This window comes from Trichosurus vulpecula, chromosome 3 (assembly GCF_011100635.1).
Source record: "Trichosurus vulpecula isolate mTriVul1 chromosome 3, mTriVul1.pri, whole genome shotgun sequence".
Lineage (NCBI taxonomy): Eukaryota > Metazoa > Chordata > Mammalia > Diprotodontia > Phalangeridae > Trichosurus > Trichosurus vulpecula.
Genome location: NC_050575.1, coordinates 129,439,804 through 129,456,355, shown reverse-complemented (window position 1 = coordinate 129,456,355; position 16,552 = coordinate 129,439,804). Strand labels below are relative to the sequence as shown.

The 16,552-nt window shown below is 38.1% G+C and overlaps 1 protein-coding gene across 1 annotated transcript in view; it reads left to right on the top strand.

Annotated features, from left to right (window-relative positions):
• PPP6C (protein phosphatase 6 catalytic subunit) overlaps positions 1-16,552 on the top strand; it is a 40,711-nt gene that overhangs the window by 3,161 nt on the left and 20,998 nt on the right. The gene's annotated exons all lie outside the window — the stretch shown is intronic.

Here is a 16,552-nt window from a genome sequence, read left to right as displayed (position 1 = left end):
TTCCACTCCTGGCCTCTCCTGAGTCCTGGATATACAGGAATCCTTCTAGGACATAGGTACCAAGACAGGACTTTTCACTGGCACTTCAAACTCAATACACCCCAAATTGAATTTCTTATCCTTTCCCCAGTGCAGTGGAAAAAGCATTGATTTAAAGTTAGGGGACTTGGATATGAGGCTAACTTCTGCTGTAAATCTGCTATGACGCCTTGTTTATAATTCCCTAGTCTCTGGGCCTGGGGTTCAGAGACTTGAGTTCAAATCAGCCTCAGAGGTCCTTAGTGGCTTTGTGACCATGACAAGTCACTTCACCTCTGTCTGCCTCAATTCCCTTATCTGTACAATAGGGATCAAATGAGAAATTGTTTGTAAAGCACCTAGTACAGTGCTTGGTACGTGGTAGGAGCTTAATAAATGTTCCCTCCTTTCTTCCTCTCCCTTATGCACTTAGGGTGATTAGTTGTTTTGTGTTATAATTGTAGATGTAGATATGTATTAGAGGCAGCTAGGAAGGGCAGTGGTTTAGAGTACTTGACCTGTAGTTAGGAAGACCTTAGTGCAAATCTAGCCCCAGACACTTACTGTGTGAACCCAAGTGCGTCATTTAACGTTCTGTCTCAGATTCATCGTCTGTAAAATGGGATAATAATAGCACCAACCTCACAGGGTTGTTATGAAGGTAAAATGAGATACCACTTGTAAAGTGCTTCACAACCTTTAAAGTGATAGAGAATTATTATTTATTATTGTATCTATTATCATGTCCTGTCCTCCTCCTAGACTCTAAACTGTATGAGAGCAGGGGTTGTTTCTTACCTAAATTTTACAATTTCCCCCTATTTCCTATTTACAAGGTGCTGCAGCTGTTCAAATCAATTTTTGTTGAATGGAATTAAGCCCCTAATTTAATTTTAAACTAGTTTGGCTTTTGTTGGCAGCATTGCCCAGACCATGCCAGACAGTTTAAATTTTTATCAATGATGGAACTAATGATAATAACTGATAATGATAACTCATTGATTCTGCAAAGGTGTGTCAGTTCATTTGCCTTATGGCTGGACTCACCATCTCTTTGATTTCTCAGACCAAAACGCCTTTCCTTTCATTGTCACTACATCTTTCTATGTGGAAGGTTAGGGACTGTTTCTTTTGTATTCCTATCTGTAGCACTTAGCTCAGTGCCTGGCACATAATAACTGCTTAATAAATGTTTTTTTTTAATTCATTCTTTAGCACTTTAAGATTTATAGGACACTCTCAGGATAACCTTGGAAAGTAGGCAGTTTAAGCCTTTTATCTCCATTTTACAGATGAGGAAATTGAGGCTCAGAGAAGTTAATTGAGTTGCCAAAGGCCAAGTGACAACAAGGATTAAAATCTGTCTCTTGGATCCTATTCTAGAGCTCTTTCCTTTGTGCTACACTGTTTCTATTAATACTATAAAATTTACTACTAAATTTAAGAATAGGAAATGGATGTGAGGTTTGATTCTTCTTTTTCTTTATTGGATATAAAACTGTTCCAATAATTGTATTTACCAGTAATTAACTATTACTTCTCCTATTAAAGTTAGTCCTTCTTTGAAGTCTGATACCACCTTGAAATTGTGCATTAAAATATTTTTGGAAATAACCTTTTATTGTCTTAGACTTGAGAGCTAAGCTCGACTCAGCTTTCTGTCCCACCCCTTCAAACTAAGGAAAGTACAGTTGTCATCACATTTCGTTTCCTTTTTGAACCCAGTTATTTTCTACCTAGTTTAAACTGTCATGCCTTTTCTGAGCAACAACAGATAAAGCGGTTTTCTAGGTTTGCCTGTTGGAAGGACTTTGTGGAATGCATTTTCTAGGATTGCTAAGTTTTTGCTTGTAGAAACCAGCATTTCATGGGTGACCATGGTCAAAGAATTCATTGCATGATTGTTCCCCCATTGATGATGAGCTAGGTTGTACTTAACTAGGCTAGTCCGTGGATGGCAGACAGGCCAACTGTTGCTGAATTTATACTGGAAGTTCTTGTTGGTGGGATTTGCCAGAGCTTGCACTGTACAGTTTGACAAATTTCAGTTTGTTTCAATTCATGAAGTTGTGGTAGAAATAAGTATGGGCCAAAGAAAAGGTTAAGAGTACTCTAAGCCTCAGTTTCCTCATCTGAAAAGGCTGCACTAGGTCTTCTCTGGGGTCCCCTTATCTAGCACTACCGCCTAAGGGATTCCAAAGTCAGTATGTGACTATATTAAAGAGAAGGAGCCAGCTAGATGAGCATTGAGATCACTTAATGGTCATAGCTGCCATCCCTTGTGTGAAGGCTTCCCTGATAGCCATCCTCTTCCTCATTCATCATTCAAGAAGTTACTTTGCTCTGCTCTAATTAATTGCAAAGTAATAATGTGTTTTATAATTACCTATAGTTTATAGGTCTTACCAATCAATAAGCATTTATTAAGTGTCTGTTGTGTGCCAGACATTGGATATACAAAGAAAAGAGACAACCTCTATCTTTATATTCTATTAGAGAGAATATATTTACACATGAAAATAATGGCTATATACAAAACAATACACAGTAGTGGACAGTAATAATAGTTGAGGGTAGACAGTGCTAACAACTGTGATACTAAAACTGAGGGTTTTTAGGAGTTGGTGCTTGAGGAGGGACGTTCAAGGTGAGGAGGGAGGCTATTCCAGGCAGGGGAAACTGCCTTTGCATGAAGACAGGAGATGTAATGCCTTGTGAGAGGAGCTGCCAGCAAATCAGTTTGACTGAAGTCGAGTGTGCTTGAGGTGGGGGTGGGTGGGGAGATTAGAGTAATGTATTAGCAGTCTGGAGCTAGATAGGAAGGAGGCTTTTAAGTGCCAGACAGAGGAGTTTGGTTTTGATCTTAAGAGGCAGTAGGGAGCTACTGAAGCTTCTTGAACCAAGATACATGGTTAGGAATATCAATTTGGCAGCTATAGGATATAGGAAATCCTGGATGTAACATAAGCTTAGATAATATTGAGAGCCTCCTTTATTTAATCTTTCTTTGTCTCTGAGGACCAATCATAGTGCTTTTGCATGATAGGTGCCTACTAAATGTTTGAATGAAAGAAAGAATGAATCCTAGAGGGGGGAAAAAGTTTGTTCTGGTATGGAAATTAAGTGAACTTCTTACCTAAATTGTTACTTGACTTTTGAAGTAGCTAAATTGAAGGTACCTTCTAGTCTCAAGTGGATCTGTGACTTCATTGATTTGAAAGTTCCTTCCCAACAAGCATGGAAACCCAAGCATGCTGGACCATTCTGTGTGATTTTTGTCCATGCCTAGTCATAAGTTTGCTACAAGGGAGTCCACCCAATATGTTGGTGGCCTTCTTTACTTTTTCCTGTTGGAAGTACTAGAATAAATGGGAAATGCCAGGATATTTAGGCTAATCAAGATGTAGATATCCAGGATTGGATAGAAGTATGAAAATCTCTCAGGTTGAAATGTGTAGGACTGTAAGCCACAATCTCCAAATCCTGGTATATACATAACCTGTGTATGGAATAATGGATTATACTCCTTATACATTTTTTGGGGGGAGGTGGCCTTGACCTATGATTTAATTGATGTAAAGAAATCTTTGGTGAGGAAACTCCCCCTAGTCACTCATATCCACAGCTGTATTTCAGCTTAGAGTTTGAGTATTGCCTAGAGCACCCAGAAATTAACTGACTTACTAGGTGGCCAGTTTGTCAGAGATGATACTTGAACTCAAGTCTTCTGATTTCCTGATTCTGAGGCCAAATCACTCCCCGTTGCCTTTCCTACCAAACTTGTGATTAAATATATATTTATTAAGCACCTCATATACAAAGCAGTGAGTTTAGACAGGATGCAAAGAGGAAATGTCAGATTCAGAATGTTAGAATTGGCAGAGGCCATAGAGACCATCTATTCTAGCCTCATCATTTTACCAACCAGACTCAGAAAGATGAAGCCACTTACCTCAGTCACATAGATGTCAGCAATAGTATTTGAACCCCAGGTCATCTGACTCTTTTCAAGGACAATTTAAAGTTAATTATACTGTCTCTCCTACCCTAAAGGTGCTGACATCTTTATAGTGTCTATTATAATCGTACTGGATTGAAAATATGAGGATAGAAGCCTTTTCTTACTCATTTTTGCATTTCCGTGCAGTCAGCGCAGTGCTCTGCACATAGCATATACTTAATGAATATTTGCTGAATTTAATTGTTCAATATGACTATGATTCTTAAGGTTTCATAGAGAGTCTTGAGAGTTACTGATCATAGTTTCTCTCATTAATTTCTTATCAGTTCCTTTGTATCAGGGAACTAGTGAAATAAATGTTAAAGGAGGGCTCTATTGAATAGCTTTTTAGAGGAAAGCAGAACAATTTCTGCAAGGGAAAAATCAATGCCTGATAACTATTAAAAAATCTTAGTGAGTTAAGTGAGAACAAGTGGTATGGTGGAAAAGCAACCATATTTGGGCCAGAGGGCCTATGTTAAAATTCTTTCTGAGTTACTTTCTGTGGAACTTGGCAAAGTTACTTGCCATCTTAAAAACAAACTTTTAAAAACAAAGCCTTGTTCCATAGCTATAGTCTACCACTTTCCTAAAGTTGGGAGGGAGACATGTTTCACCTTTAGTCCTCTAAAGTTAAGACTGGTCACTTTAATAATGTGATTATTATCAGTCAAGCAGGCAGTATTTATTGTGTCTTTTATGTGCTTGGCATTGTACTAATTGTTGGAAATACAAAAAAAAAAGTGAAAACAATCCCTGTCCTCAAGGAGATATTATTTGAATAGTTGTTGTGTTTTTCCTACATTCTTGAAGAGGACCATGACATCAGGGAAATGATGACTTGACTTGGAATTGACTTCGATTTGAGTGAGGGAGGGCTGTGCAAGGTCACCAGCCTCACTTTCTCCTCCAGAGCCATGTGGGTCCAGTGGCCTGATGTTCACCAAGGTGACTGGAGAAGGCCCTTCCTGGGTAAGGTCTTTTCAGGTCCTCACGCTGAGTGAGGCAATGCCCATTCAGTGCATAGGCCTCTTTAAGAAATTAATCAAGGGATGGCCCCTTTAATAAAAACTCAAAAAAAAAAATCAAACTGGGAGGGGAAGACTCTCAGGGTTCCTTGCCAAAAGAGAAACAGTTACTATTTAGTATTTACATTCACTCTTTGGTTGGAGGGCAGGGTATTCTCTAATCTATGAGCTCCAGAGTGAATTGGATTTAAGGCCTGGTTTTTTAGAAAGAAATCTAGCCAGTAAACCCAAAGTTAAGGAGGCAGCCTTCAGCCATGGAAAATGTACCTTCCTTTGGACAGAGCACTGAGAGGAGAGAGAAGGGGAGGGGGAGGGGAAGGGTTATAAGGTATTATTCTGAGATGGGGAGCATTGCCCAGACCATGCCAGACAGTTGTGTTTATCCTTAGTTCTTGAAGAGGACCATGACATCAGAGAAATGATGACATGACTTGCAGTTGACTTTGAGTGAGGGAGGGCTGTGCAAGGTCACAAGATATATGCAGAAGAGTTGGAAGGTAACCTTAGGGAGGAAGGCACTAGCAACTTGGGGGGACCAGGAAAGGTCTTGAAGGAAGCTAAGGATTCTAAGAGATGGGAGTGAAGAGTGAGAACATTTCAGGAATGAGGGATAGCCCATGTCCAGTGATAGGAGATGAAACCTATGTGAGAAACCAGCGTGGACCATTGGACCAGCATGGGTAGATTGTAAAGTACTTGGAGGGGAATAATACATTATAATTTCTTTTTATTTCTTTTTAGTTTTCAGCATTCACTTCCATAAGATTTTGAGTTCCATATTTTCTCCCCATCTCGGAATAATGCCTTATAACCCAAACCTACCCCAACATTGTTATATTTATAATAGTTCCTAAGGGACTGCTCCTTGTAACACTGTTCAATTAATATTAGAAGTTGCTGGATCAGTGTGCAACTGTGGCCAAGAAACCATCAGGAAGGGTATTAGAAATGACAGACATATCATCTTATCCCTGCGTGGAAAAAAGGTTTGATCAGAGTTCTGAAGTCTTTCAGTACTACTTTCTTTGTAGTGGTCATTGTGTTCACTTAACATCTTCAGATCTTAGTTATTCTTTCAAATGAGGTTGTTGAACTAATAGATCTTTTAGATCCTTTCCAGATCTTAAATCCTATCATTTTGTGAATTTTTTTTGGCGGGGGGGACGGGGATCAGCCACTTAGTCAGTCCAGGCTAGTATTCTCTATGTTGGTGGCACCAAATAATGCTTTGTCAGAGAGTGTGGTTGTCCTATACCTCAAAAACTAAGGGAGTCAGAAATTTTAGATTTCCTTAGTATCCATTGTGGTTCAGCCATTCAGACCACTCTTTTTGGGGTCCATTTATCAGTGTGTATCACTTGAACCTTGTCCTGTTAGAATGTAGGCTTCTTAAGGGCAGGGACTGTTTTTGCTTTTTCTTTGTATCAGTTCTTAGAACAGTGTACATAGTAATAACTCAGTATATGTTTATTGATTTGTTAAAGAAGTACACTTGATTATGAAGTAGCAGTTCTCTTTATTTGTTCAAAGCTTCCCTCTCCCCAGCTTCCACAAAATGGCCCCTTGTTCTTGTATTCTGGAATTTGGTTAACAACTAGGTTTTGGTTATAATGTATTATTTTGAAAATTTTTTTTATTGGTATTTTCTGTTTCTTACATCACCATAGTATCCCATGTATCTCTCCCCTTCCCAGAGACCCATCCCATATGACAAATAGTATTTTTAGAGAGGAAAAAAAAGTCAATACAACTGATTGGTTCATTGAAACAGTCCTTTATTTTACAGTATGTATTCATAGATTCTTGAACTTGTTTACTAGAACTTGAGGCCATATTTATTTCTGTTACTGGATTTTTTTTTGTTGATTTATTTATTTATTTCTTCTTCCTGAAATCTTTAGTACTTTCAGTATCTCTCCCCACCACCCATCTTCCTTATCATTCATTTTTTGATTCTCTCCCCTCTGGTTGTAGTTTCTTTAGGCAATTTATGGTTTACCAGTCTGAGTCTCTGGATGGTTAGAACTCTCCCCAGTTGGTTGCAGTGGTATCTTTTGGTTTTGGTGGAGTGCTACACAGCCCTTGACATTCCATTCCTTCCCCCATACAAGGTGTCCTGTACTGGTGACCTGTCCCACTTTCTTTGTTCCTCAGTTCTCTGGCTTGGCACTAGCAGTTCAGAGCCTTGCAGCACTGGTGCTTCCAGGTTACCACCTCCATCAGGCTTTTGCTCAAGCCAGCTCTCCAGGCCTGAGCAAACTTCCGAAACCTGAACCCAGAGTTTCTATGGCTTAGGAAAAAAAAAGGGAGGAGGAAACCTGGGTGTAGAGGTAGGTTTTGATATAAGCCTTTTTTTTTTTAATTTGGGATATCCTACCATGGAAATAGCTAAAGTTACTTTATCTTTCTTGCATAATTTCTATTTTTGGAGAGGTTTGAAAGGTCATGGGGATTGAAGAAAATATCTGGTCCTCCATTTTGTTGCTCATGTGATCTCGACATCAGTTAAGAACAATTATTATGAACTGTCTTGCAGAAAAAAACAACCTTGGTTGGAATATGCTGAATGTTCCTGTAAAGTTCCTTTCCTGCAGTAACAGAGTTTTCTACCTGCTCCGTGATTTTGTAGATTTCTCATTTGTTAACAGATTGAATTCAGCACACATTTATTAAGCATCTACCCTGTGCAAGACACTAGGGATACAAAGACAGAAGCTAAAGTCTCCGCCCTCAGAAGCTTACATTCTACATGTCTTTAGCCTAATTTATTTAGTCTTTTTCTTCTCCATATAGTGTCACTCTGATCTTTTAATCAATTTATCCACATCTCTTTGGATCATTGATATTATGTTTTATCTTTCTTGAGGTGGTACGTTGGAAACTGCATGCCTTATTCCAGGTGTGGACAGTGCCTTGCATTCATGTGGCATTTTCTTTGTTATTTCCAGTACTCCTGATTCCCCCCCCCCCCCTTTTTTGGACACACTAGCACACTGAGCCATGAAATGGGAGATAGAATGTCAGGTTCAGGGAGTTTGGCTGGAATGTAAACTGTGTGATGAGAAGTAATGTGAATAAGCTTAGAGAGGTGTATTGGAATCAGATTGCAGAAGGCCTTAAACATGTTATTTTATCCTAGTAGTATTCAAAAACCACTGAAGGTTTTGAATAGGGGGTGACATGGCATATTTTTGCCTTAATTTTTTTGGACCATTATTTAGATGATGGATTGCAGAGTGGATTGACTAGAATCCAGGAGACTAATCAGTAGACTATTCTAGTAGTCCAGGTAAGAATAATGAGAGTCTCAAGTAGCATAGTGTGATTGGAGAGAAGGAAAGAGACTTTGTGGAGGGAGAATTGGCAGTTTGACAAGTGATTGCATGATGAGGAAGAGGGAAGCCTGAACTTTAGTAGTACCAGGATCTTTGATTTCGTGTTCCTCATGCTAGATCTTGAAGCAGTCTGGTAGCCCCCATTCCTACTCACTAGGATATAATTAGTAAGATGACGTAGGAGGTAGGTGTTTGTTATCACATATAGCACTTCAAGGTATGCAAAGTGCTCTTTAAGCAACAGTGCAACAGGTAATATTGATAAATACAGCTGGGTGGTTCAGTGGCTGGAGTATGAGGCTTAGAGTTAAGGAGATCTGATTCCTGGGGCAGCTAGGTGGTGCAGTGAGTAGAGCACTGGCTCTGGAGTCAGCAGGACCTGAGTTAAAATCCGGCCTCAGACACTTGACACAATTTCTAGCTGTGTGACCTTGGTAAAGTCATTTAACCCCAATTGCCCTGCCTTCCTCCCTCCAAAAAAAAAATCTTGAGTTCCAGTTCTGTCTTGAACCAGCTGTGTGACCCTGGACAAGACATTTAACCTCCTTCAGCTTCACTTTTCTTAGCTGTAAAATGGGAAAATAGTGCCTAGTTTACAGGGTTGTTGTGAATCTCAAATAAGATAATAGATATGAAGTGCTTTGTAAACCTTAAATCACTGCAAAGGTTAACTATTGTTAGGAATTATCGTCTCTGTTTTGCTGCTGTGGAAACAGCCTCTTAGAAATTATGTGACTTGCTCAGGACCACATCACTTAACCTTCAGACAGTAGTGGAACCCAGGTTTCCTGATTATACATTCTATGCTCTTTTTACTTTCACTCATCTTTGAGTATTTGAAACCCCCTTCTTATGTGGAAGGGGAATCAGTTCCCACATCCCAGAATACAGAACTAGGAACACATTGGTAAAAATTGTGAAGTGGTAGATTTATAGTTGATATAAAGAAAAATTTGATAATAGTAAGAGCTATGCAAACATCAAATGGGCAGCTTCTGGAGATGGTGGGATCTTCTTCACCAAAGGTCTTTAAAACAAAGGGTGGATGGCTATTTGTCTGGGATCTTTAGAGGGAATTCTTTAGGTTGCTTCTGAGGTTTCTTCTAGCCCTAAGAGTCTTTGATTGTGCAACTCCAGGGTTAGGAACTTGGGTGACTTGTGAAGTCTGCAGAATCTCAGTGACTGAAGAAACAACTATTGTGTTTTAGTTGAATTTTGAACTTCAGTGACCAGCGATGCCCAGGACTTTGCACATAGTACTTGCTTAATAAATAATTGTTTAATGAAATAATCAATTTTATTGTCTTGAATTATTGCCTAAATTTCATATGATTTAAATTTTCTGTGTTACTGTCCCTTTAGCAGTTCAAACAAAACATTTGTTGAGCACCACCAAGTTTAGATAAGCTATAGGTAAGGAGATGTTGTCTCTTCCCAGCTAGATTTTAAGTGGTTATTAGAAAGTAGAGAATATATCTTATTCAGCTGTGTATACGCCACAGTGTATGGCACAGTGCTTTGCCCTCACTAAAGATGAAACATCATTTAATTGGAAAAACGTTGAACTGGGAGTTTACTGCATCACAGAATATGGGGGAAGAAGAAGGAGTAAAAAAGATCAGAAAGGTTCCAGGTTGTAAAGGTTTTAAAATTGAAACAGAGGATTCTATATTTGCTCCTATGACATGGTCAGATCTGTGCTTTATAGAAAGACCTGTTTGACAGCTGAACAGAGGATGGACTGGAGTGGAGAGACTCGAGTTATGGAGACTAACTGGAAGCCTGTTGTAATCTTACAGGCAGGAGGTGATGTGGGTCTACACCAGGGTGATGGCAGTGTCAGAGGAGAGAAGGGGGGTATATGAGAGATGTTGCAAAGGTAAACTGTCAGTCAGTCAGTTAACTGACCGAAAATGGGAGAGGGATGAAGAGTAAGAAGTAGAGGATAACACCTAGCTTTTGAGCCTGGATGACTGGGAGAATGGTACCCTAATACTAACAGGGAAGTTAGGAAAAGGGGAGGATTTAGGCATGAAGATAATGAGTTTGGTTTTGGACAAGTTGAATTTAAGATGTCTCTTGGATATCCAGTTCAAGATGTATGACAGGTGCTTAGCATGATACCCAGCACATAGTAGTTGCTTAATAAATGTTTATTGCATTAGAGATAAGGAGAGAAGTTAAAGCTAGTCTAATTTAAGAATCATTTGTATGAAGATGATAACTGAATCCATGAAGCTGAGATTACAAATCAAAAACCTCAACTCCCATCAAGGTACTATGTTAGGTCATTCAGGGAATATAAAGACTAAGAGAATATGACATACACAGAGATACATATAATACAAGGTATGATGTGAAAGTGTATTTAGAAGTATAAAATATTCAGAGAAAAGAGAGACAACATCTGGCTAGGGGTGTTTCAAGTCAAAATCTGCCAGTGACAATTTATTAGTATGCAAGCATTTCTTCTGGAAAGGGGTCCAGATGGGCAGTTTCTCCTGCTAATTGGAATTCTCTATGTAGCTTAAACAACTTTCAGCTTATATTTCATAGTAATCATGAAGCAAGAGGTAAAATTCCACTACAAATTAAAACCAAGTTTTAAGTTTAGAGTTTTTCTTTTACAAATCAGAACAATGATGTTAATACTCTTAAAGGGGGAAATAACTATATCCCTGAAACCAGTTACTCTTTTTCAGCACTTTTTTAAGGATTTCCCTTTCAGTCTGGTCCTAGGTGAACAAAGGGATCCTTCTCTTAAATTGGTTAAATAAAAAGACATTTCCTTTCTCTTTTGCTCATCATAATTAAGTCACCCTCTTTCTATAATTCTAAATCACCTTCCAGAATGTTTGGATTAATTCATAGCTCTGCCAACTGTGCATTAGTGTTCCTGTTTCTCTACAGTCTAACATTGATCATGCCCAGCTTTTGTTGTCTTTGCCAGTTTAATGGGTGAGGCTTGGAGTTGTTTTGATTTGTGCTTCTCCTATTTGGAACATTCTTTTGTATAGTTGTTAATAGTTTGTATTTCTTATTTTGAGAAGAGTTATCACTCTAGACCTTTTATAAGAAAATAATTTCCTTAGTCTTTGTTTCTGTTTTCTGTATAACTGGATATAAGATTCGTATCAGAAATATTTGATATAGAGCTCTGTCTGCCCCCCACCCCCAGCTTCCCTTTTTATCTTAGTTGTGTTAATTTTATTCCTGCAAAAATTTTTCAGTTTTATGTAGTTGAAATTATCTGTTTTATCTTTTGTAATTTCCTTAATTCCTAGATTAAGAATTCACCCGCTGTTTAATTTTAATGTTCAAGTCATATCATTTTGAATTTATTGTGGTCTGTGGCATAAGATGTTTTTGAAAAATACACTTTTCTGCCACATTACTTTGCAGTTTTTTCAGCAGTTCCTACTCCAATAAGGAGTTCTTTCCTAGGTAATTTGTTTTCAATTTTATAAAATACTAAGTAATTAAATTCAATTATATTTGATTCTTTGTCTAGTCATTTCCACTGATCTAGTTTTCTGTTTTTTTAATCAGTACCTGAGAGTTTTGAAGATTACTGCTTTATAGTATAATTTGATATCTTGAAGTCATAGTCTTCCTCTATTCTTACCTTTTTTGTTCTTGCAAATTAATTTTATTATTTTACCCAGTTCTTACAAAGTGTCCCTTTGATAGTTTGTTTGATCTATCTGTAAATTAACTTTGGTAATATTGTCATTTTATCATATTGACAGGGCCTAGCCATTAGCACTAAGTATTCCTCCAGTTATTTAAGGTATTCGTTTTTTCCTTTAAGGAACATTTTTGTAATTGTATTTGTTAGAGTGACACCCAGATATTTTATGTATTTTATAGTTATTTTGAATGTGCCTTCCTTTTCTATCATTGCCCCTTGGATTTTTAATAGAAATGTTAATTTTTAAAAATTAGTTTATTTTGTAATCTTTACAGGTTTACTTTAACCTTTGCAGCTCTACTAAATCCATTTCAAGCTAGGAGGGGAAGACCCTCAGGGTTGCTGTTCCAAAGAGAAACAGTTGCCATTGACATTCACTCTGATGCTGGAGGGCCCAAAGTATCGCCATTAAGTGGAGCTTGGGCTGGGACCTATTGTGGTCCAATTTATGAGCTTCAGAGTGAACTGGGTTTAAGGTTTTGAGAAAGAAAGGAAGGAAGGAAAGAAGGAAGGAAAAGAAAGAAAGAGAAATCTAGCCAATAAACCCCAAGTTAAGTGAGCAGCTTCTGGCCATCAAAATTTACTTTTCTTTGGAAGGAGGAGAGGGAAAGGCAGAGGATGAACTGAGTTACTCAGCTAGCTGGGTCCCTTTTCAGGCAGCTTGGTTTACTCACAGGTTGTGCTTGTCCTTTGTTTTCGAAGAGGACCATGACATCAGGGAAATGATGACATAACTTGCAGTTGACTTTGATTTGAGTGAGGGAGGGCTATGCAAGGTTACCAGCTTCACTTTCTCCCCCAGAGCCATCTGGATCCAGTGACCAGATGTTCATCAGGATGACTGGAGATGACCCAGGATGCAGTGGGAGACCCTGGCCCTTTTAGGCTAAGGCATTTTCATGTAACTTAGAGTGAGGCAACACCCATTTAGTGAATAGGCATCTTTAAGAAGTGAGTCAAAAGATAGTCCCTTTAATTAGAAAAAAAGATACTTCCCTCTGAAGCTCACAGATTGGACCACAATAGGTCCTTGCTCAAGCTCCACTTAATGGCTGTATTTCGGGCCTTCCTGCCCTAGAGTGAATGTCAATGGTAACTTTCTCTTTGGGACAGCAACCCTGAGGATCTTCCCCTCTCAGATTGATTTTTTTTCTTATCTTTTATCAATTTCCATTTTCTAGCAAAAGAGCTTATAAAATTATCTTCCTATTTCAGCCACATATTTGTGAGGGCAAACATTTTGGCTTTGTTCTTGTTTTAAGTCAAAATACAGAAATAAACTTGATGAACAACTAGATTTGAGATTATATTTGTCTGGTGTTGAGCCAAATATTACAAACCTTTATTCAACTGAAAAGGCCTAAGAAATTAAATTTATATATGATTATAATTTTAAATATCTTCCAAGTTGTAACTTATTTCATTAAAAATCTCATTTACATTAAACAACTTAGCAAAATAAATTTAATGTGTAGTCATGTAGATAGTAGTAATTGTAAGCACATGAAGTTTTGCTGGCTTGATTTTAATTGTTACAGTGTCCCATATGAAATATTTGTAATTATTTTATAACTTTATATTTAGAATTTTCTTAATTATAGGCATAATTAAATTTAATATATTATAATTGTATAGTGTAAATTTTAACTTGAAACTTTTGGGTAAAAGTTATTGTAAACACTTAATAAATCTAAAATAAGTAGTGTATTGAGTTTCCTTGGGTATTCATACCATAGGTTTATTATTGAAAGGGTTTTGCAGAACAAACAACATTGCAAACCATAGAGAGCTCTTCTTGGAGCCAAGAAGCTCCTGGATACAAGTTCTGACACATACTGCCTCTATGACTCTGGGGAAGACACCTAACCTCTCAGTGCTAGTCCACCCTCTAATACTCTTTCCAAGGTATAGAGAAGTACTCACTTGTTCTGGTAGGTGTTCCTCATCTGAACTTTGCCTATACCAATGAAATCATAGGCTCAGCCCCTGACTCTGTATGTATAATAACCCCTCAGCAGAGTGTAAGCAAAGTGAGGGTGTTTTGTCTTTGAATCTGCAGTGCCTAGCAGAGTGCTTGATGTGCACAGTACTTCACTTCTTTGAGATCACAAAACCAAGAATGTGGGTACTTGTAACAACAATTTGGCTAGCAGCTGCTGTAGGGGTGTAAGACCCAACAAGACTAGCAACAAGAGCTGCTAGCACAGGTTCTTTGATTTGCTTTACTAAGGAAAGCAACTTTAAGGGGTTAACAATCTCACTTTAATCAGACATACGTATATCATTCACTTAGTTCAGGGGGAAAAGCCAGCATCCTGAACTTCAGAGCAAATATAAATAGAAATTATAAACAGAAAATATCAACAGATCAAATTACACAATTCAACAGACAGGCTTTGTCTAATCAAGACATCACATACAAAGTTACTAAAAAGAGAAACACCAACATCTGGGTTTTCTTCAAAAGGGGGGGGGTGGGGCTCCAGCGGCCCCAGAGTCTCCACACCAGCACTCTTCAGGAGAGCCCCAGACAAAATGCTAACCTCTGAGTTTATATACCCTATTTAGGGCTGAAAGGGTGTGAGCCTGGGGCTTTACATCTAGTTAGCAAAAGGGTGTGGGCCTGGGGCTTTGCACCTTGTAAGGCTTAATCAAAGGCACTTGATTACTTTAGCATTCTAAAAGAGAAAACAGTAAAAAAAAGAAGTCCCACCTTAATTACTGATACAGTACTCCTAGTCATACATATTGCAACTCATTTGTTACTTTCTTGTTAGATAGATAAAGCATTTATGAATCAGGTTACTGTGTACTCTGCTAAGCACATGGAATACAAATAAAAACACAAAGAATGACAGTCCTTGCCCTCAGATACCTTACTGAAAAGGGGCTGGAGGGGAAAATGGAAAAAGTAGTTCAGTAGTCTGGCTCTCAGCTCACCCTGCTTTTGAAGTGATTTTGGCTGGCCGAGATACTTTCCCAAATAGAGGTACTAGAGAGGGGATGATGAAAAAATGATAAAAAAAGAAAGAGGTAAATTTGGAAGTAAATGAAGGTGAAGGCTTTGAAGGCACTGATAGCATCTGTATATTGTTATCTTCAAAGAAGCATTTAGAAAACTTTGCTGTGGATAAGGAAGCCTTCTATTTGGATTGTATATAAGAAATTTGGATATTATAATTAACATAAACCATTTGGAGGCAGAGTGGGTAGAGATGGAGAAGTAGTCAATTGGTTGCCCGGTCGGTCAGTCAGTCATGGGGCTGTTTAGAGTTTGAAGTGCTTTTCTTGTTCACATGTCTTTTTATAATTCCTCTACAGGGGATGGACCCAAGAGCCTTCCTCTTAGGTATTTTACCATTTCAGAAGTGTCAAAGCAGAATTTAACATTCGTTGTGCCTCATTCTTGCTACGTGGCCAGCTAACTTACCTCATTTTCAGTAGTCCAGATGCTATATTTTATGCTACTACTTTCTTTACGCAAGTTATCATTGGTGGTAGGCTGCAACTTGTTTGTGTCCACCGTGTTTCTTCATTCTTTGCGCTTTTGATTCTTTGGAAATCGTGCTGTACCATTATTCATAGCCATACAATATCATTAGGAGACTGTTGTGTACAGATGCTTAATAAATATTTGTTGAATTTAGTTTAAGCCATGATGAATTGTTAAATGTCATTTGCAGGATTGTAGTTCTAGAGTTGGAAGGGGCTGAGAACCTGTCTAGTGCAAGAAATTGAGACTCAGAAGTTAGGTGACTTGCCCAAGGTCACATAGTATTAGAGGCAGGATTTGAACAAAGGTTTTCACACTGCACAGCCAGTGGTCTTTCTTCATATTTGTCAGCTTTCTATCCACTAAAGGAACTGGGATCATTTAACCTGGAGAATAGAAGACTTAAGGGAAGACATTATTGCTCAAGGGTGACATGATGACTATCTTCAGTTATGAAGGGTTATCACTTGGAATAAGAATTATCCTTGTACTGATTGGCTCTCCAGGGTATAGAGAAATGGGTGGAAGTTATAAAGAAACATATTTTGCCTGTTTAGAAAGGAAAAAAGTATCTTAACAATTATAACTGTCCAGAAATGGAATAGGCTGATTTTAGAAGGCAGTAGATTCTATAACTGGAGATCTTGGACTAGTGTTGGTGACTTCTTCTAAGGATTGTTATAGAGGGAATAAAAGTTGGAGTCAGGCTAGATTTTGTTTCATTTTTAGTTTTATTTGCCAGGTCTTTATGAACTGTTCCCTCTCATTTAAAAGAAAAGCTGTTGAATAATGAGTAGGGTTTTTGTTTTTTACATAACTACTAATAATATTTTTGGGGAGCCCAGATTGTAAGAGCTTTAAAACAGCTCGACCAGCATAAATCTGACAGATTAATCCACAGCAATTGCAACTTAATTTCACTTATGTAAAAAATGTTATTAGTGATACCTGTTCTTTTTTGTTAACATTATACTAATGTTCTCAAGC